Genomic DNA, 23,000 nt, shown 5'->3' with positions numbered 1-23,000 from the left:
GGAGACCTTTTTTTCTTAAGCCACTAGAAGCTCTAAATGTGAATAGCAGATATATCTCCCTTCTACCGCACCTGGGAAGTACAAAACACAGAACGAAGGCGCAGGGGGAATGCTCTGTGGTCCTTGTGGAGAATAGGGCTTGAAAACTGACCTGAAAACGTTCAGCGTTTTCGGAAGCCACTAGAAGTTGTCAATGTGAACAACAGAAGTATCTACCTTCTACAGCCCCGGGAAGCCCCAAAGACCGCAGGAAGGCAAAGGGAGAGTGCTTTGTGGTCCCTTTGGAAAACAGGGTTTAAAGGGATTCACTAAGGATTGTTAGTGAATAGGTAAACCACATGGGACGACTTGCATCGAGCTCAAGCTCTCTGTTTCTCATCACACAGAGAGGAAGGCCGCAGGTCCAAGGCAGCGTGTGTAAAGCAGAGCTTTAAATGCAGGAAGCTTTTACGGTGTCTTAGGCCATGAGCCTCTGCACTAGGATGCAACATGTAAACGACGGACTGCCTGACACTACTGGGACCTGTGAGCCACTTTCATTTGAGGACAATATATATGCCAAAAGAAGGGCAACGGAGGCCTTCTTTCCTTAAGACACTAGAACGTGTAAATGTGAACAGCAAAAGTATCTCCCTTCTACCGCACCTGGGAAGTACAAAACTCAAAGGGAAAGTGCAGGGAGAATGCTCTGTGTTCCCTTTGGAAAAGAGAGCTTGAAGGGAACCTTTTTTTCCTCACTGGGATTTAGAGCGTTGCAGGCTCAATTGTGGCAGGGAAACACTGTTGTGCCATATCTTCTCTTCTTAACACAATCCATTTCTCGTCCCAGAAAGAGGCAGGCTCCAGGTCCAAGGCAGCCTGTTTCAAAACGGTGCTTAAACTCCAGCATGCGTTTATGATGTCATAGGCCACTAGGCTGTGCACTGGCTTCTACGATGTAGGCGACGGAGTGCCCGACACTTCTGGGACCGGTAAGCCACGTTCAGTTGAGGAGAAGTATATGCCAAAAGAAGGGCAATGGAGACCTTCTTTTCTTAAGCCACTAGAAGCTCTAAATGTGAACAGCAGATGTATCTCCCTTCTACCGCACCTGGGAAGTACAAAACACAGAACGAAGGCGCAGGGGGAATGCTCTGTGGTCCTTGTGGAGAATAGGGCTTGAAAACTGACCTGAAAACGTTCAGCGTTTTCGGAAGCCACTAGAAGGTGTCAATGAGAACAACAGAAGTATCTACCTTCTACAGCCCCGGGAAGCCCCAAAGACCGCAGGAAGGCAAAGGGAGAGTGCTTTGCGGTCCCTTTGGAAAACAGGGTTTGAAGGGATTCACTAAAGATTGTTAGTGAATAGGTAAACCACATGGGACCACTTGCATCGAGCTCAAGCTCTCTGTTTCTCGTCACACAGAGAGGCAGGCCGCAGGTCCAAGGCAGCGTGTGTCAAAGCGGTGCTTTAAATGCAGGAAGCTTTTACGGTGTCTTAGGCTATGAGCCTCTGCACTAGGATGCAACATGTAAACGACGGACTGCCTGACACTACTGGGACCTGTAAGCCACTTTCAGCTGAGGACACCTATATGCCAAAAGAAGGGCAATGGAGGCCTTCTTTCCTTAAGCCACTAGAACGTGTAAATGTGAACAGCCAAAGTGTCCCCCTTCTACCGCACCTGGGAAGTACAAAACTCAAAGGGAAAGTGCAGGGAGAATGCTCTGTGTTCCCTCTGGAAAAGAGAGCTTGAAGGGAACCTTTTTTTCCTCACTGGGATTTAGAGCGTTGCAGGCTCAATTGTGGCAGCGAAACACTGTTGTGCCATAACTTCTCTTCTGAACACAATCCATTTCTCGTCCCAGAAAGAGGCAGGCTCCAGGTCCAAGGCAGCCTGTTTCAAAACGGTGCTTAAACTCCAGCATGCGTTTATGATGTCATAGGCCACTAGGCTGAGCACTAGATTCTAAGATGTAGGCGACGGAGTGCCCGACACTTCTGAGACCGGTAACCACGTTCAGTTGAGGAGAAGTATATGCCAAAAGAAGGGCAATGGAGACCTTCTTTTCTTAAGCCACTAGAAGCCCTAAATGTGAACAGCAGATGTATCTCCCTTCTACCACACCTGGGAAGTACAAAACACAGAACGAAGGCGCAGGGGGAATGCTCTGTGGTCCTTGTGGAGAATAGGGCTTGAAAACTGACCTGAAAACGTTCAGCGTTTTCGGAAGCCACTAGAAGGTGTCAATGTGAACAACAGAAGTATCTACCTTCTACAACACCGGGAAGCCCCAAAGACCGCAGGAAGGCAAAGGGAGAGTGCTTTGTGGTCCCTTTGGAAAACAGGGTTTGAAGAGATTCACTAAGGATTGTTAGTGAATATGTAAACCGCATGGGACGACTTGCATCGAGCTCAAGCTCTCTGTTTCTCGTCACACAGAGAGGCAGGCCGCAGGTCCAAGGCAGCGTGTGTCAAAGCGGTGCTTTAAATGCAGGAAGCTTTTACGGTGTCTTAGGCCATGAGCCTCTGCACTAGGATGCAACATGTAAACAACGGACTGCCTCACACTACTGGGACCTGTAAGCCACTTTCAGTTGAGGACACCTATATGCCAAAAGAAGGGCAATGGAGGCCTTCTTTCCTTAAGCCACTAGAACGTGTAAATGTGAACAGCCAAAGTGTCCCCCTTCTACCGCACCTGGGAAGTACAAAACTCAAAGGGAAAATGCAGGGAGAATGCTCTGCGTTCCCTTTGGAAAAGAGAGCTTGAAGGGAAACTTTTTTCCTCACTGGGATTTAGAGCGTTGCAGGCTCAATTGTGGCAGGGAAACACTGTTGTGCCATATCTTCTCTTCTTAACACAATCCATTTCTCGTCCCAGAAAGAGGCAGGCTCCAGGTCCAAGGCAGCCTGTTACGAAACGGTGCATAATCTCCAGCATGCGTTTATGATGTCATAGGCCACTAGGCTGTGCACTAGATTCTAAGATGTAGGCGACGGAGTGCCCGACACTTCTGGGACCGGCAAGCCACGTTCAGTTGAGGAGAAGTATATGCCAAAAGAAGGGCAATGGAGACCTTCTTTTCTTAAGCCACTAGAAGCTCTAAATGTGAACAGCAGATGTATCTCCCTTCTACAGCACCTGGGAATTACAAAACACAGTACGAAGGCGCAGGGGGAATGCTCTGTGGTCCTTGTGGAGAATAGGGCTTGAAAACTGACCTGAAAACGTTCAGCGTTTTCGGAAGCCACTAGAAGGTGTCAATGAGAACAACAGAAGTATCTACCTTCTACAGCACCAGGAAGCCCCAAAGACCGCAGGAAGGCAAAGGGAGAGTGCTTTGTGATCCCTTTGGAAAACAGGGCTTGAAGGGATTCACTAAGGATTGTTAGTGAATAGGTAAACCACATGGGACGACTTGCATCGAGCTCAAGCTCTCTGTTTCTCGTCACACAGAGAGGCAGGCCGCAGGTCCAAGGCAGCGTGTGTCAAAGCGGTGCTTTAAATGCAGGAAGCTTTTACGGTGTCTTAGGCCATGAGCCTCTGCACTAGGATGCAACATGTAAACGACGGACTGCCTGACACTACTGGGACCAGTAAGCCACTTTCAGTTGAGGACACCTATATGCCAAAAAAAGGGCAATGGAGGCCTTCTTTCCTTAAGCCACTAGAACGTGTAAATGTGAACAGCAAAATTATCTCCCTTCTACCGCACCTGGGAAGTACAAAACTCAAAGGGAAAGTGCAGGGAGAATGCTCTGTGTTCCCTCTGGAAAAGAGAGCTAGAAGGGAACCTTTTTTTCCTCACTGGGATTTAGAGCGTTGCAGGCTCAATTGTGGCAGGGAAACACTGTTGTGCCATATCTTCTCTTCTTAACACAATCCATTTCTCGTCCCAGAAAGAGGCAGGCTCCAGGTCCAAGGCAGCCTGTTTCAAAACGGTGCTTAAACTCCAGCATGCGTTTATGATGTCATAGGCCACTAGGCTGTGCACTAGATTCTAAAATGTAGGCGACGGAGTGCCCGACACTTCTGGGACAGGTAAGCCACGTTCAGTTAAGGAGAACTATATGCCAAAAGAAGGGCAATGGAGACCTTCTTTTCTTAAGCCACTAGAAGCTCTAAATGTGAACAGCAGATGTATCTCCCTTCTACCGCACCTGGGAAGTACAAAACACAGAACGAAGGCACAGGGGGAATGCTCTGTGGTCCTTGTGGAGAATAGGGCTTGAAAACTGACCTGAAAACGTTCAGCGTTTTCGGAAGTCACTAGAAAGTGTCAATGTGAAGAACAGAACTATCTATCTTCTACAGCACTGGGAAGCCCCAAAGACCGCAGGAAGGCAAAGGGAGAGTGCTTTGTGGTCCCTTTGGAAAACAGGACTTGAAAGGATTCACTAAGGATTGTTAGTGAATAGGTAAAGCACATGGGACGACTTGCATCGAGCTCAAGCTGTCTGTTTCTCGTCACACAGAGAGGCAGGCCGCAGGTCCAAGGCAGCGTGTGTCAAAGCGGTGCTTTAAATTCAGGAAGCTTTTACGGTGTCTTAGGCCATGAGCCTCTGCACTAGGATGCAACATGTAAACGACGGAGTGCCTGACACTACTGGGACCTGTAAGCCACTTTCAGTTGAGGACACCTATATGCCAAAAGAAGGGCAATGGAGGCCTTCTTTCCTTAAGCCACTAGAACGTGTAAATGTGAACAGCCAAAGTGTCCCCCTTCAACCGCACCTGGGAAATACAAAACTCAAAGGGAAAGTGCAGGGAGAATGCTCTGTGTTCCCTCTGGAAAAGAGAGCTTGAAGGGAACCTTTTTTCCCTCACTGGGATTTAGAGCGTTGCAGGCTCAATTGTGGCAGGTAAACACTGTTGTGCCATATCTTCTCTTCTTAACACAATCCATTTTTCGTCCCAGAAAGAGGCGGGCTCCAGGTCCAAGGCAGCCTGTTTCAAAACGGTGCTTAAACTCCAGCATGCGTTTATGATGTCATAGGCCACTAGGCTGTGCACTAGATTCTAAGATGTAGGCGACGGAGTGCCCGACACTTCTGGGACCGGTAAGCCACGTTCAGTTGAGGAGAACTATATGCCAAAAGAAGGGCAATGGAGACCTTCTTTTCTTAAGCCACTAGAAGCTCTAAATGTGAACAGCTGATATATCTCCCTTCTACCGCACCTGGGAAGTACAAAACACAGAACGAAGGCGCAGGGGGAATGCTCTGTGGTCCTTGTGGAGAATAGGGCTTGAAAACTGACCTGAAAACGTTCAGCGTTTTCGGAAGCCACTAGAAGGTGTCAATGTGAACAACAGAAGTATCTACCTTCTACAGCACCGGGAAGCCCCAAAGACTGCAGGAAGGCAAAGGGAGAGTGCTTTGCGGTCCCTTTGGAAAACAGGGTTTGAAGGGATTCACTAAAGATTGTTAGTGAATAGGTAAACCACATGGGACGACTTGCATCGAGCTCAAGCTCTCTGTTGCTCATCACACAGAGAGTCAGGCCGCAGGTCCAAGGCAGCGTGTGTAAAAGCGGTGCTTTAAATGCAGGAAGATTTTACGGTGTCTTAGGCCATGAGCCTCTGCACTAGGATGCAACATGCAAACGACGGACTGCCTGACCCTACTGGGACCTGTAAGCCACTTTCAGTTGAGGACAATATATATGCCAAAAGAAGGGCAACGGAGGCCTTCTTTCCTTAAGACACTAGAACGTGTAAATGTGAACAGCAAAAGTATCTCCCTTCTACCGCACCTGGGAAGTACAAAACTCAAAGGGAAAGTGCAGGGAGAATGCTCTGTGTTCCCTTTGGAAAAGAGAGCTTGAAGGGAACCTTTTTTTCCTCACTGGGATTTAGAGCGTTGCAGGCTCAATTGTGGCAGGGAAACACTGTTGTGCCATATCTTCTCTTCTGAACACAATCCATTTCTCGTCCCAGAAAGAGGCAGGCTCCAGGTCCAAGGCAGCCTGTTTCAAAACGGTGCTTAAACTCCAGCATGCGTTTATGATGTCATAGGCCACTAGGCTGAGCACTAGATTCTAAGATGTAGGCGACGGAGTGCCCGACACTTCTGAGACCGGTAACCACGTTCAGTTGAGGAGAAGTATATGCCAAAAGAAGGGCAATGGAGACCTTCTTTTCTTAAGCCACTAGAAGCTCTAAATGTGAACAGCAGATATATCTCCCTTCTACCACACCTGGGAAGTACAAAACACAGAACGAAGGCGCAGGGGGAATGCTCTGTGGTCCTTGTGGAGAATAGGGCTTGAAAACTGACCTGAAAACGTTCAGCGTTTTCGGAAGCCACTAGAAGGTGTCAATGTGAACAACAGAAGTATCTACCTTCTACAGCACCGGGAAGCCCCAAAGACCGCAGGAAGGCAAAGGGAGAGTGCTTTGTGGTCCCTTTGGAAAACAGGGTTTGAAGAGATTCACTAAGGATTGTTAGTGAATATGTAAACTGCATGGGACGACTTGCATCGAGCTCAAGCTCTCTGTTTCTCGTCACACAGAGAGGCAGGCCGCAGTTCCAAGGCAGCGTGTGTCAAAGCGGTGCTTTAAATGCAGGAAGCTTTTACGGTGTCTTAGGCCATGAGCCTCTACACTAGGATGCAACATGTAAACGACGGACTGCCTGACACTACTGGGACCTGTAAGCCACTTTCAGTTGAGGACAATATATATGCCAAAAGAAGTGCAACGGAGGCCTTCTTTGCTTAAGCCATTAGAACGTGTAAATGTGAACAGCAAAAGTATCTCCCTTCTACCGCACCTGGGAAGTACAAAACTCAAAGGGAAAGTGCACTGAGAATTCGCTGTGTTCCCTCTGGAAAAGAGAGCTTGAAGGGAACCTTTTTTACCTCACTGGGATTTAGAGCGTTGCAGGCTCAATTGTGGCAGGGAAACACTGTTGTGCCATATCTTCTCTTCTTAACACAATCCATTTCTCGTCCCAGAAAGAGGCAGGCTCCAGGTCCAAGGCAGCCTGTTTCGAAACGGTGTATAATCTCCAGCATGCGTTTATGATGTCATAGGCCACTAGGCTGTGCACTAGATTCTAAGATGTAGGCGACGGAGTGCCCGACACTTCTGGGACCGGCAAGCCACGTTCAGTTGAGGAGAAGTATATGCCAAAAGAAGGGCAATGGAGACCTTCTTTTCTTAAGCCACTAGAAGCTCTAAATGTGAACAGCAGATGTATCTCCCTTCTACCACACCTGGGAAGTACAAAACACAGAACGAAGGCGCAGGGGGAATGCTCTGTGGTCCTTGTGGAGAATAGGGCTTGAAAACTGACCTGAAAACGTTCAGCGTTTTCGGAAGCCACTAGAAGATGTCAATGAGAACAACAGAAGTATCTACCTTCTACAGCACCGGGAAGCCCCAAAGACCGCAGGAAGGCAAAGGGAGAGTGCTTTGTGGTCCCTTTGGAAAACAGGGCTTGAAGGGATTCACTAAGGATTGTTAGTGAATAGGTAAACCACATGGGACGACTTGCATCGAGCTCAAGCTCTCTGTTTCTCGTCACACAGAGAGGCAGGCCGCAGGTCCAAGGCAGCGTGTTTCAAAGCGGTGCTTTAAATGCAGGAAGCTTTTACGGTGTCTTAGGCCATGAGCCTCTGCACTAGGATGCAACATGTAAACGACGGACTGCCTGACACTACTGGGACCAGTAAGCCACTTTCAGTTGAGGACACCTATATGCCAAAAAAAGGGCAATGGAGGCCTTCTTTCCTTAAGCCACTAGAACGTGTAAATGTGAACAGCAAAATTATCTCCCTTCTACCGCACCTGGGAAGTAAAAAACTCAAAGGGGAAGTGCAGGGAGAATGCTCTGTGTTCCCTTTGGAAAAGAGAGCTAGAAGGGAACCTTTTTTTCCTCACTGGGATTTAGAGCGTTGCAGGCTCAATTGTGGCAGGGAAACACTGTTGTGCCATATCTTCTCTTCTTAACACAATCCATTTCTCGTCCCAGAAAGAGGCAGGCTCCAGGTCCAAGGCAGCCTGTTTCAAAACGGTGCTTAAACTCCAGCATGCGTTTATGATGTCATAGGCCACTAGGCTGTGCACTAGATTCTAAAATGTAGGCGACGGAGTGCCCGACAATTCTGGGACCGGTAAGCCACGTTCAGTTGAGGAGAACTATATGCCAAAAGAAGGGCAATGGAGACCTTCTTTTCTTAAGCCACTAGAAGCTCTAAATGTGAACAGCAGATATATCTCCCTTCTACCGCACCTGGGAAGTACAAAACACAGAACGAAGGCGCAGGGGGAATGCTCTGTGGTCCTTGTGGAGAATAGGGCTTGAAAACTGACCTGAAAACGTTCAGCGTTTTCGGAAGCCACTAGAAGGTGTCAATGAGAACAACAGAAGTATCTAACTTCTACAGCACCGGGAAGACCCAAAGACCGCAGGAAGGCAAAGGGAGAGTGCTTTGTGGTCCCTTTGGAAAACAGGGTTTAAAGGGATTCACTAAGGATTGTTAGTGAATAAGTAAACCACATGGGATGACTTGCATCGAGCTCAAGCTCTCTGTTTCTCGTCACACAGAGAGGCAGGCCGCAGGTCCAAGGCAGCGTGTGTCAAAGCAGTGCTTTAAATGCAGGAAGCTTTTACGGTGTCTTAGGCCATGAGCCTCTGCACTAGGATGCAACATGTAAACGACGGACTGCCTGACACTACTGGGACCTGTAAGCCACTTTCAGTTGAGGACACCTATATGCCAAAAGAAGGGCAATGGAGGCCTTCTTTCCTTAAGCCACTAGAACGTGTAAATGTGAACAGCCAAAGTGTCCCCCTTCTACCGCACCTGGGAAGTACAAAACTCAAAGGGAAAGTGCAGGGAGAATGCTCTGTGTTCCCTCTGGAAAAGAGAGCTTGAATGGAACCTTTTTTTCCTCACTGGGATTTAGAGCGTTGCAGGCTCAATTGTGGCAGGGAAACACTGTTGTGCCATATCTTCTCTTCTTAACACAATCCATTTCTCGTCCCAGAAAGAGGCAGGCACCAGGTCCAAGGCAGCCTGTTTCGAAACGGTGCATAAACTCCAGCATGCGTTTATGATGTCATAGGCCACTAGGCTGTGCACTAGATTCTAAGATGTAGACGACGGAGTGCCCAACACTTCTGGGACCGGCAAGCCACGTTCAGTTGAGGAGAACTATATGCCAAAATAAGGGCAATGGAGACCTTCTTTTCTTAAGCCACTAGAAGCTCTAAATGTGAACAGCAGATGTATCTCCCTTCTACCGCACCTGGGAAGTACAAAACACAGAACGAAGGCGCAGGGTTAATGCTCTGTGGTCCTTGTGGAGAATAGGGCTTGAAAACTGACCTGAAAACGTTCAGCGTTTTCGGAAGCCTCTAGAAGGTGTCAATGAGAACAACAGAAATATTTACCTTCTACAGCACCGGGAAGCCCCAAAGACCGCAGGAAGGCAAAGGGAGAGTGCTTTGTGGTCCCTTTGGAAAACATGGTTTGAAGGGATTCACTAAGGATTGTTAGTGAATAGGTAAAGCACATGGGACGACTTGCATCGAGCTCAAGCTCTCTGTTTCTCGTCACACAGAGAGGCAGGCCGCAGGTCCAAGGCAGCGTGTGTCAAAGCGGTGCTTTAAATGCAGGAAGCTTTTACGGTGTCTTAGGCCATGAGCCTCTGCACTAGGATGCAACATGTAAACGACGGACTGCCTGACACTACTGGGACCTGTAAGCCACTTTCCGTTGAGGACACCTATATGCCAAAAAAAGGGCAATGGAGGCCTTCTTTCCTTAAGCCACTAGAACGTGTAAATGTGAACAGCAAAATTATCTCCCTTCTACCGCACCTGGGAAGTACTAAACTCAAAGGGAAAGTGCAGGGAGAATGCTCTGTGTTCCCTTTGGAAAAGAGAGCTAGAAGGGAACCTTTTTTTCCTCACTGGGATTTAGAGCGTTGCAGGCTCAATTGTGGCAGGGAAACACTGTTGTGCCATATCTTCTCTTCTTAACACAATCCATTTCTCGTCCCAGAAAGAGGCAGGCCCCAGGTCCAAGGCAGCCTGTTTCAAAGCGGTGCTTAAACTCCAGCATGCGTTTATGATGTCATAGGCCACTAGGCTGTGCACTAGATACTAAAATGTAGGCGACGGAGTGCCCGACACTTCTGGGACCGGTAAGCCACGTTCAGTTTAGGAGAACTATATGCCAAAAGAAGGGCAATGGAGACCTTCTTTTCTTAAGCCACTAGAAGCTCTAAATGTGAACAGCAGATGTATCTCCCTTCTACCGCACCTGGGATGTACAAAACACAGAACGAAGGCGCAGGGGGAATGCTCTGTGGTCCTTGTGGAGAATAGGGCTTGAAAATTGACCTGAAAACGTTCAGCGTTTTCGAAAGCCACTAGAAGGTGTCAATGTGAACAACAGAAGTATCTACCTTCTACAGCACCGGGAAGCCCCAAAGACCGCAGGAAGGCAAAGGGAGAGTGCTTTGTGGTCCCTTTGGAAAACAGGGTTTGAAGGGATTCACTAAGGATTGTTAGTGAATAGGTAAACCACATGGGACGACTTGCATCGAGCTCAAGCTCTCTGTTTCTCGTCACACAGAGAGGCAGGCCGCAGTTCCAAGGCAGCGTGTGTCAAAGCAGTGCTTTAAATGCAGGAAGCTTTTACGGTGTCTTAGGCCATGAGCCTCTGCACTAGGATGCAACATGTTAACGACGGACTGCCTGACACTACTGGGACCTGTAAGCCACTTTCAGTTGAGGACACCTATATGCCAAAAGAAGGGCAATGGAGGCCTTCTTTCCTTAAGCCACTAGAACGTGTAAATGTGAACAGCCAAAGTGTCCCCGTTCTACCGGACCTGGGAAGTACAAAACTCAAAGGGAAAGTGCAGGGGGAATGCTCTGTGTTCCCTCTGGAAAAGAGAGCTTTAAGGGAACCTTTTTTTCCTCACTGGGATTTAGAGCGTTGCAGGCTCAATTGTGGCAGGGAAACACTGTTGTGCCATATCTTCTCTTCTTAACACAATCCATTTTTCGTCCCAGAAAGAGGCAGGCTCCAGGCCCAAGGCAGCCTGTGTCAAAACGGTGCTTAAACTCCAGCATGCGTTTATGATGTCATAGGCCACTAGGCTGTGCACTAGATTCTAAGATGTAGGCGACGGAGTGCCCGACACTTCTGGGACCGGTAAGCCACTTTCAGTTGAGGAGAATTATGCCAAAAGAAGGGCAATTGAGACCTTCTTTTCTTAAGCCACTAGAAGCTCTAAATGTGAACAGCAGATATATCTCCCTTCTACCGCAACTGGGAAGTACAAAACACAGAACGAAGGCGCAGGGGGAATGCTCTGTGGTCCTTGTGGAGAATAGGGCTTGAAAACTGACCTGAAAACGTTCAGCGTTTTCGGAAGCCACTAGAAGGTGTCAATGTGAACAACAGAAGTATCTACCTTCTACAGCACCGGGAAGCCCCAAAGACTGCAGGAAGGCAAAGGTAGAGTGTTTTGTGGTCCCTTTGGAAAACAGGGTTTAAAGTGATTCACTAAGGATTCTTAGTGAATAGGTAAACCACATGGGACGACTTGCATTGAGCTCCAGCTCTCTGTTTCTCATCACACAGAGAGGAAGGCCGCAGGTCCAAGGCAGCGTGTGTAAAACAGTGCTTTAAATGCAGGAAGCTTTTACGGTGTCTTAGGCCATGAGCCTCTGCACTAGGATGCAACATGTAAACGACGGACTGCCTGACACTACTGGGACCTGTAAGCCACTTTCAGTTGAGGACAATATATATGCCAAAAAAGGGCAACGGAGGCCTTCTTTCCTTAAGCCACTAGAACGTGTAAATGTGAACAGCAAAAGTATCTCCCTTCTACCGCACCTGGGAAGTACAAAACTCAAAGGGAAAGTGCAGGGAGAATGCTCTGTGTTCCCTTTGGAAAAGAGAGCTTGAAGGGAACCTTTTTTTCCTCACTGGGATTTAGAGCGTTGCAGGCTCAATTGTGGCAGGGAAACACTGTTGTGCCATATCTTCTCTTCTGAACACAATCCATTTCTCGTCCCAGAAAGAGGCAGGCTCCAGGTCCAAGGCAGCCTGTTTCAAAACGGTGCTTAAACTCCAGCATGCGTTTATGATGTCATAGGCCACTAGGCTGAGCACTAGATTCTAAGATGTAGGCGACGGAGTGCCCGACACTTCTGGGACCGGTAAGCCACGTTCAGTTGAGGAGAAGTATATGCCAAAAGAAGGGCAATGGAGACCTTCTTTTCTTAAGCCACTAGAAGCCCTAAATGTGAACAGCAGATGTATCTCCCTTCTACCACACCTGGGAAATACAAAACACAGAACAAAGGCGCAGGGGGAATGCTCTGTGGTCCTTGTGGTGAATAGGGCTTGAAAACTGACCTGAAAACGTTCAGCGTTTTCGGAAGCCACTAGAAGGTGTCAATGTGAACAACAGAAGTATCTACCTTCTACAGCACCGGGAAGCCCCAAAGACCACAGGAAGGCAAAGGGAGAGTGCTTTGTGGTCCCTTTGGAAAACAGGGTTTGAAGAGATTCACTAAGGATTGTTAGTGAATATGTAAACCGCATGGGACGACTTGCATCGAGCTCAAGCTCTCTGTTTCTCGTCACACAGAGAGGCAGGCCGCAGGTCCAAGGCAGCGTGTGTCAAAGTGGTGCTTTAAATGCAGGAAGCTTTTACGGTGTCTTAGGCCATGAGGCTCTGCACTAGGATGCAACATGTAAATGACGGACTGCCTGACACTACTGGGACCTGTAAGCCACTTTCAGTTGAGGACACCTATATGCCAAAAGAAGGGCAATGGAGGCCTTCTTTCCTTAAGCCACTAGAACGTGTAAATGTGAACAGCCAAAGTGTCCCCCTTCTACCGCACCTGGGAAGTACAAAACTCAAAGGGAAAGTGCAGGGAGAATGCTCTGCGTTCCCTTTGGAAAAGAGAGCTTGAAGGGAAACTTTTTTCCTCACTGGGATTTAGAGCGTTGCAGGCTCAATTGTGGCAGGGAAACACTGTTGTTCCATATCTTCTCTTCTTAACACAATCCATTTCTCGTCCCAGAAAGAGGCAGACCCCAGGTCCAAGGCAGCCTGTTTCAAAGCGGTGCTTAAACTCCAGCATGCGTTTATGATGTCATAGGCCACTAGGCTGTGCACTAGATTCTAAGATGTAGGCGACGGAGTGCCCGACATTTCTGGGACCGGTAAGCCACGTTCAGTTGAGGAGAACTATATGCCAAAAGAAGGGCAATGGAGACCTTCTTTTCTTAAGCCATTAGAAGCTCTAAATGTGAACAGCAGATGTATCTCCCTTCTACCGCACCTGGGAAGTACAAAACACAGAACGAAGGCGCAGGGGGAATGATCTGTGGTCCTTGTGGAGAATAGGGCTTGAAAACTGACCTGAAAACTTTCAGAGTTTTCGGAAGCCACTAGAAGGTGTCAATGTGAACAACAGAAATATCTACCTTCTACAGCACCGGGAAGCCCTAAAGACCGCTGGAAGGCAAAGGGAGAGTGCTTTGTGGTCCCTTTGGAAAACAGGGTTTAAAGGGATTCACTAAGGATTGTTAGTGAATAGGTAAACCACATGGGACGATTTGCATCGAGCTCAAGCTCTCTGTTTCTCATCACACAGAGAGGAAGGCCGCAGGTCCAAGGCAGCGTGTGTCAAAGCGGTGCTTTAAATGCAGGAAGCTTTTACGGTGTCTTAGGCCATGAGCCTCTACACTAGGATGCAACATGTAAACGACGGACTGCCTGACACTACTGGGACCTGTAAGCCACTTTCAGTTGAGGACAATATATATGCCAAAAGAAGGGCAACTGAGGCCTTCTTTGCTTAAGCCATTAGAACGTGTAAATGTGAACAGCAAACGTATCTCCCTTCTACCGCACCTGGGAAGTACAAAACTCAAAGGGAAAGTGCACGGAGAATGCTCTGAGTTCCCTCTGGAAAAGAGAGCTTGAAGGGAACCTTTTTTTCCTCACTGGGATTTAGAGCGTTGCAGGCTCAATTGTGGCAGGGAAACACTGTTGTGCCATATCTTCTCTTCTTAACACAATCCATTTCTCGTCCCAGAAAGAGGCAGGCTCCAGGTCCAAGGCAGCCTGTTTCGAAACGGTGCATAATCTCCAGCATGCGTTTATGATGTCATAGGCCACTAGGCTGTGCACTAGATTCTAAGATGTAGGCGACGGAGTGCCCGACACTTCTGGGACCGGTAAGCCACGTTCAGTTGAGGAGAACTATATGCCAAAAGAAGGGCAATGGAGACCTTCTTTTCTTAAGCCACTAGAAGGTCTAAATGTGAACAGCAGATGTATCTCCCTTCTACCACACCTGGGAAGTACAAAACACAGAACGAAGGCGCAGGGGGAATGCTCTGTGGTCCTTGTGGAGAATAGGGCTTGAAAACTGACCTGAAAACGTTCAGCGTTTTCGGAAGCCACTAGAAGGTGTCAATGAGAACAACAGAAGTATCTACCTTCTACAGCACCGGGAAGCCCCAAAGACCACAGGAAGGCAAAGGGAGAGTGCTTTGTGGTCCCTTTGGAAAACAGGGCTTGAAGGGATTCACTAAGGATTGTTAGTGAATAGGTAAACCACATGGGACGACTTGCATCGAGCTCAAGCTCTCTGTTTCTCGTCACACAGAGAGGCAGGCCGCAGGTCCAAGGCAGCGTGTGTCAAAGCGGTGCTTTAAATGCAGGAATCTCTTACGGTGTCTTAGGCCATGAGCCTCTGCACTAGGATGCAACATGTAAACGACGGACTGCCTGACACTACTGGGACCAGTAAGCCACTTTCAGTTGAGGACACCTATATGCCAAAAAAAGGGCAATGGAGGCCTTCTTTCCTTAAGCCACTAAAACGTGTAAATGTGAACAGGAAAATTATCTCCCTTCTACCGCACCTGGGAAGTACAAAACTCAAAGGGAAAGTGCAGGGAGAATGCTCTGTGTTCCCTTTGGAAAAGACAGCTAGAAGGGAACCTTTTTTTCCTCACTGGGATTTAGAGCGTTGCAGGCTCAATTGTGGCAGGGAAACACTGTTGTGCCATATCTTCTCTTCTGAACACAATCCATTTCTCGTCCCAGAAAGAGGCAGGCTCCAGGTCCAAGGCAGCCTGTTTCAAAACGGTGCTTAAACTCCAGCATGCGTTTATGATGTCATAGGCCACTAGGCTGAGCACTAGATTCTAAGATGTAGGCGACGGAATGCCCGACACTTCTGAGACTGGTAACCACGTTCAGTTGAGGAGAAGTATATGCCAAAAGAAGGGCAATGGAGACCTTCTTTTCTTAAGCCACTAGAAGCTCTAAATGTGAACAGCAGATATATCTCCCTTCTACCGCACCTGGGAAGTACAAAACACAGAACGAAGGCGCAGGGGGAATGCTCTGTGGTCCTTGTGGAGAATAGGGCTTGAAAACTGACCTGAAAACGTTCAGCGTTTTCGGAAGCCACTAGAAGGTGTCAATGAGAACAACAGAAGTATCTAACTTCTACAGCACCGGGAAGCACCAAAGACCGCAGGAAGGCAAAGGGAGAGTGCTTTGTGGTCCCTTTGGAAAACAGGGTTTGAAGGGATTCACTAAGGTTTGTTAGTGAATAGGTAAACCACATGGGACGACTTGCATCGAGCTCAAGCTCTCTGTTTCTCGTCACACAGAGAGGCAGGCCGCAGGTCCAAGGCAGCGTGTGTCAAAGCAGTGCTTTAAATGCAGGAAGCTTTTACGGTGTCTTAGGCCATGAGCCTCTGCACTAGGATGCAACATGTAAACGACGGACTGCCTGACACTACTGGGACCAGTAAGCCACTTTCAGTTGAGGACACCTATATGCCAAAAGAAGGGCAATGGAGGCCTTCTTTCCTTAAGCCACTAGAACGTGTAAATGTGAACAGCCAAAGTGTCCCCGTTCTACCGCACCTGGGAAGTACAAAACTCAAAGGGAAAGTGCAGGGAGAATGCTCTGTGTTCCCTCTGGAAAAGAGAGCTTTAAGGGAACCTTTTTTTCCTCACTGGTATTTAGAGCGTTGCAGGCTCAATTGTGGCAGGGAAACACTGTTGTGCCATATCTTCTCTTCTTAACACAATCCATTTTTCGTCCCAGAAAGAGGCAGGCTCCAGGTCCAAGGCAGCCTGTTTCAAAACGGTGCTTAAACTCCAGCATGCGTTTATGATGTCATAGGCCACTAGGCTGTGCACTAGATTCTAAGATGTAGGCGACGGAGTGCCCGACCCTTCTGGGACCGGTAAGCCACGTTCAGTTGAGGAGAATTATGCCAAAAGAAGGGCAATGGAGACCTTCTTTTCTTAAGTCACTAGAAGCTCTAAATGTGAACAGCAGATATATCTCCCTTCTACCGCACCTGGGAAGTACAAAACACAGAACGAAGGCGCAGGGTGAATGCTCTGTGGTCCTTGTGGAGAATAGGGCTTGAAAACTGACCTGAAAACGTTCAGCGTTTTCGGAAGCCACTAGAAGGTGTCAATGTGAACAACAGAAATATCTACCTTCTACAGCACCGGGAAGCCCCAAAGACTGCAGGAAGGCAAAGGGAGAGTGCTTTGCGGTCCCTTTGGAAAACAGGGTTTAAAGGGATTCACTAAGGATTGTTAGTGAATAGGTAAACCACATGGGACGACTTGCATCGAGCTCAAGCTCTCTGTTTCTCATCACACAGAGAGGAAGGCCGCAGGTCCAAGGCAGCGTGTGTAAAACAGTGCTTTAAATGCAGGAAGCTTTTACGGTGTCTTAGGCCATGAGCCTCTGCACTAGGATGCAACATGTAAACGACGGACTGCCTGACACTACTGGGACCTGTAAGCCACTTTCAGTTGAGGACAATATATATGCCAAAGAAGGGCAACGGAGGCCTTCTTTCCTTAAGCCACTAGAACGTGTAAATGTGAACAGCAAAAGTATCTCCCTTCTACCGCACCTGGGAAGTACAAAACTCAAAGCGAAAGTGCAGGGAGAATGCTCTGTGTTCCCTTTGGAAAAGAGAGCTTGAAGGGAACCTTTTTTTCCTCACTGGGATTTAGAGCGTTGCAGGCTCAATTGTGGCAGGGAAACACTGTTGTGCCATATCTTCTCTTCTGAACACAATCCATTTCTCGTCCCAGAAAGAGGCAGGCTCCAGGTCCAAGGCAGCCTGTTTCAAAACGGTGCTTAAACTCCAGCATGCGTTTATGATGTCATAGGCCACTAGGCTGAGCACTAGATTCTAAGATGTAGGCGACGGTGTGCCCGACACTTCTGAGACCGGTAAGCCACGTTCAGTTGAGGAGAAGTATATGCCAAACGAAGGGCAATGGAGACCTTCTTTTCTTAAGCCACTAGAAGCCCTAAATGTGAACAGCAGATGTATCTCCCTTCTACCGCACCTGGGAAGTACAAAACACAGAACGAAGGCGCAGGGGGAATGCTCTGTGGTCCTTGTGGAGAATAGGGCTTGAAAACTGACCTGAAAACGTTCAGCGTTTTCGGAAGCCACTAGAAGGTGTCAATGTGAACAACAGAAGTATCTACCTTCTACAGCACCGGGAAGCCCCAAAGACCGCAGGAAGGCAAAGGGAGAGTGCTTTGTGGTCCCTTTGGAAAACAGGGTTTGAAGAGATTCACTAAGGGTTGTTAGTGAATATGTAAACCGCATGGGACGACTTGCATCGAGCTCAAGCTCTCTGTTTCTCGTCACACAGAGAGGCAGGCCGCAGGTCCAAGGCAGCGTGTGTCAAAGCGGTGCTTTAAATGCAGGAAGCTTTTACGGTGTCTTAGGCCATGAGCCTCTGCACTAGGATGCAACCTGTAAACGACGGACTGCCTGACACTACTGGGACCTGTAAGCCACTTTCAGTTGAGGACACCTATATGCCAAAAGAAGGGCAATGGAGGCCTTCTTTCCTTAAGCCACTAGAACGTGTAAATGTGAACAGCCAAAGTGTCCCCCTTGTACCGCACCTGGGAAGTACAAAATTCAAAGGGAAAGTGCAGGGAGAATGCTCTGCGTTCCCTTTGGAAAAGAGAGCTTGAAGGGAAACTTTTTTCCTCACTGGGATTTAGAGCGTTGCAGGCTCAATTGTGGCAGGGAAACACTGTTGTGCCATATCTTCTCTTCTTAACACAATCCATTTCTCGTCCCAGAAAGAGGCAGACCCCAGGTCCAAGGCAGCCTGTTTCAAAGCGGTGCTTCAACTGCAGCATGCGTTTATGATGTCATAGGCCACTAGGCTGTGCACTAGATTCTAAGATGTAGGCGACGGAGTGCCCGACACTTCTGGGACCGGTAAGCCACGTTCAGTTGAGGAGAACTATATGCCAAAAGAAGGGCAATGGAGACCTTCTTTTCTTAAGCCACTAGAAGCTCTAAATGTGAACAGCAGATGTATCTCCCTTCTACCGCACCTGGGAAGTACAAAACACAGAACGAAGGCGCAGGGGGAATGCTCTGTGGTCCTTGTGGAGAATAGGGCTTGAAAACTGACCTGAAAACGTTCAGCGTTTTCGGAAGCCACTAGAAGGTGTCAATATGAACAACAGAAATATCTACCTTCTACAGCACCGGGAAGCCCCAAAGACCGCAGGAAGGCAAAGGGAGAGTGCTTTGTGGTCCCTTTGGAAAACAGGGTTTAAAGGGATTCACTAAGAATTGTTAGTGAATAGGTAAACCACATGGGACGATTTGCACCGAGCTCAAGCTCTCTGTTTCTCATCACACAGAGAGGAAGGCCGCAGGTCCAAGGCAGCGTGTGTCAAAGCAGTGCTTTAAATGCAGGAAGCTTTTACGGTGTCTTAGGCCATGAGCCTCTACACTAGGATGCAACATGTAAACGACGGACTGCCTGACACTACTGGGACCTGTAAGCCACTTTCAGTTGAGGACAATATATATGCCACAATAAGGGCAACGGAGGCCTTCTTTGCTTAAGCCATTAGAACGTGTAACTGTGAACAGCAAAAGTATCTCCCTTCTACCGCACCTGGGAAGTACAAATCTCAAAGGGAAAGTGCAGGGAGAATGCTCTGTGTTCCCTCTGGAAAAGAGAGCTTGAAGGGAACCTTTTTTTCCTCACTGGGATTTAGAGCGTTGCAGGCTCAATTGTGGCAGGGAAACACTGTTGTGCCATATCTTCTCTTCTTAACACAATCCATTTCTCGTCCCAGAAAGATGCAGGCACCAGGTCCAAGGCAGCCTGTTTCGAAACGGTGCATAAACTCCAGCATGCGTTTATGATGTCATAGGCCACTAGGCTGTGCACTAGATTCTAAGATGTAGGCGACGGAGTGCCCAACACTTCTGGGACCGGCAAGACACGTTCAGTTGAGGAGAAGTATATGCCAAAAGAAGGTCAATGGAGACCTTCTTTTCTTAAGCCACTAGAAGCTCTAAATGTGAACAGCAGAAGTATCTCCCTTCTACCGCACCTGGGAAGTACAAAACACAGAACGAAGGCGCAGGGGGAATGCTCTGTGGTCCTTGTGGAGAATAGGGCTTGAAAACTGACCTGAAAACTTTCAGCATTTTCGGAAGCCACTAGAAGGTGTCAATGAGAACAACAGAAGTATCTACCTTCTACAGCACCGGGAAGCCCCAAAGACCGCAGGAAGGCAAAGGGAGAGTGCTTTGTGGTCCCTTTGGAAAACAGGGCTTGAAGGGATTCACTAAGGATTGTTAGTGAATAGGTAAACCACATGGGACGACTTGCATCGAGCTCAAGCTCTCTGTTTCTCGTCACACAGAGAGGCAGGCCGCAGGTCCAAGGCAGCATGTGTCAAAGCGGTGCTTTAAATGCAGGAAGCTTTTACGGTGTCTTAGGCCATGAGCCTCTGCACTAGGATGCAAAATGTAAACGACGGACTGCCTGACACTACTGGGACCAGTAAGCCACTTTCAGTTGAGGACACCTATATGCCAAAAAAAGTGCAATGGAGGCCTTTTTTCCTTAAGCCACTAGAACGTGTAAATGTGAACAGCAAAATTATCTCCCTTCTACCGCACCTGGGAAGTACAAAATTCAAAGGGAAAGTGCAGGGAGAATGCTCTGTGTTTCCTTTGGAAAAGAGAGCTAGAAGGGAACCTTTTTTTCCTCACTGGGATTTAGAGCGTTGCAGGCTCAATTGTGGCAGGGAAACACTGTTGTGCCATATCTTCTCTTCTTAACACAATCCATTTCTCGTCCCAGAAAGAGGCAGGCTCCAGGTCCAAGGCAGCCAGTTTCAAAACGGTGCTTAAACTCCAGCATGCGTTTATGATGTCATAGGCCACTAGGCTGTGCACTAGATTCTAAAATGTAGGCGACGGAGTGCCCGACACTTCTGGGTCCGGTAAGCCACGTTCAGTTGAGGAGAACTATATGCCAAAAGAAGGGCAATGGAGACCTTCTTTCTTAAGCCACTAGAAGCTCTAAATGTGAACAGCAGATGTATCTCCCTTCTACCGCACCTGGGAAGTACAAAACACAGAACGAAGGCGCAGGGGGAATGCTCTGTGGTCCTTGTGGACAATAGGGCTTGAAAACTGACCTGAAAACGTTCAGCGTTTTCGGAAGCCACTAGAAGGTGTCAATGTGAACAACAGAAATATCTACCTTCTACAGCACCGGGAAGCCCCAAAGACCGCAGGAAGGCAAAGGGAGAGTGCTCTGTGGTCCCTTTGGAAAACAGGGTTTGAAGGGATTCACTAAGGATTGTTAGTGAATAGGTAAACCACATGGGACGACTTGCATCGAGCTCAAGCTCTCTGTTTCTCGTCACACAGAGAGGCAGGCCGCAGGTCCAAGGCAGCGTGTGTCAAAGCAGTGCTTTAAATGCAGGAAGCTTTTACGGTGTCTTAGGCCATGAGACTCTGCACAAGGATGCAACATGTAAACGACGGACTGCCTGACACTACTGGGACCTGTAAGCCACTTTCAGTTGAGGACACCTATATGCCAAAAGAAGGGCAATGGAGGCCTTCTTTCCTTAAGCCACTAGAACGTGTAAATGTGAACAGCCAATGTGTCCCCGTTCTACCGCACCTGGGAAGTACAAAACTCAAAGGGAAAGTGCAGGGAGAATGCTCTGTGTTCCCTCTGGAAAAGAGAGCTTTAAGGGAACCTTTTTTTCCTCACTGGGATTTAGAGCGTTGCAGGCTCAATTGTGGCAGGGAAACACTGTTGTGCCATATCTTCTCTTCTTAACACAATCCATTTTTCGTCCCAGAAAGAGGCAGGCTCAAGGTCCAAGGCAGCCTGTTTCAAAAGGGTGCTTAAACTCCAGCATGCGTTTATGATGTCATAGGCCACTAGGCTGTGCACTAGATTCTAAGATGTAGGCGACGGAGTGCCCGACACTTCTGGGACCGGTAAGCCACGTTCAGTTGAGGAGAATTATGCCAAAAGAAGGGCAATGGAGACCTTCTATTCTTAACCCACTAGAAGCTCTAAATGTGAACAGCAGATATATCTCCCTTCTACCGCACCTGGGAAGTACAAAACACAGAACGAAGGCGCAGGGGGAATGCTCTGTGGTCCTTGTGGAGAATAGGGCTTGAAAACTGACCTGAAAACGTTCAGCGTTTTCGGAAGCCACTAGAAGGTGTCAATGTGAACAACAGAAGTATCTACCTTCTACAGCACCGGGAAGCCCCAAAGACTGCAGGAAGGCAAAGGGAGAGTGCTTTGTGTTCCGTTTGGAAAACAGGGTTTAAAGGGATTCACTAAGGATTGTTAGTGAATAGGTAAACCACATGGGACGACTTGCATCGAGCTCAAGCTCTCTGTTTCTCATCACACAGAGAGGAATGCCGCAGGTCCAAGGCAGCGTGTGTAAAACAGTGCTTTAAATGCACGAAGCTTTTACGGTGTCTTAGGCCATGAGCCTCTGCACTAGGATGCAACATGTAAACGACGGACTGCCTGACACTACTGGGACCTGTAAGCCACTTTCAGTTGAGGACACCTATATGCCAAAAGAAGGGCAATGGAGGCCTTCTTTCCTTAAGCCACTAGAACGTGTAAATGTGAACAGCCAAAGTGTCCCCTTTCTACCGCACCTGGGAAGTACAAAACTCAAAGGGAAAGTGCAGGGAGAATGCTCTGCGTTCCCTTTGGAAAAGAGAGCTTGAAGGGAAACTTTTTTCCTCACTGGGATTAGAGCATTGCATGCTCAATTGTGGCAGGGAAACACTGTTGTTCCATATCTTCTCTTCTTAACACAATCCATTTCTCGTCCCAGAAAGAGGCAGGCCCAAGGTCCAAGGCAGCCTGTTTCAAAGTGGTGCTTAAACTCCAGCATGCGTTTATGATGTCATACGCCACTAGTCTGTGCACTAGATTCTAAGATGTAGGCGACGGAATGCCCGACACTTCTGAGACTGGTAACCACGTTCAGTTGAGGAGAAGTATATGCCAAAAGAAGGGCAATGGAGACCTTCTTTTCTTAAGCCACTAGAAGCTCTAAATGTGAACAGCAGATATATCTCCCTTCTACCGCACCTGGGAAGTACAAAACACAGAACGAAGGCGCAGGGGGAATGCTCTGTGGTCCTTGTGGAGAATAGGGCTTGAAAACTGACCTGAAAACGTTCAGCGTTTTCGGAAGCCACTAGAAGGTGTCAATGAGAACAACAGAAGTATCTAACTTCTACAGCACCGGGAAGCACCAAAGACCGCAGGAAGGCAAAGGGAGAGTGCTTTGTGGTCCCTTTGGAAAACAGGGTTTGAAGGGATTCACTAAGGTTTGTTAGTGAATAGGTAAACCACATGGGACGACTTGCATCGAGCTCAAGCTCTCTGTTTCTCGTCACACAGAGAGGCAGGCCGCAGGTCCAAGGCAGCGTGTGTCAAAGCAGTGCTTTAAATGCAGGAAGCTTTTACGGTGTCTTAGGCCATGAGCCTCTGCACTAGGATGCAACATGTAAACGACGGACTGCCTGACACTACTGGGACCTGTAAGCCACTTTCAGTTGAGGACAATATACATGCCAAAAGAAGGGCAACGGAGGCCTTTCCTTAAGCCACT

The sequence above is a fragment of the Mesoplodon mirus genome, assembly GCF_964341445.2.
Source record: "Mesoplodon mirus genome assembly, chromosome: 12".
NCBI classification, from domain to species: domain Eukaryota; kingdom Metazoa; phylum Chordata; class Mammalia; order Artiodactyla; family Ziphiidae; genus Mesoplodon; species Mesoplodon mirus.
The sequence above is the reverse complement of the archived record's forward strand: the minus strand, read 5'-3'. Positions refer to the sequence as shown.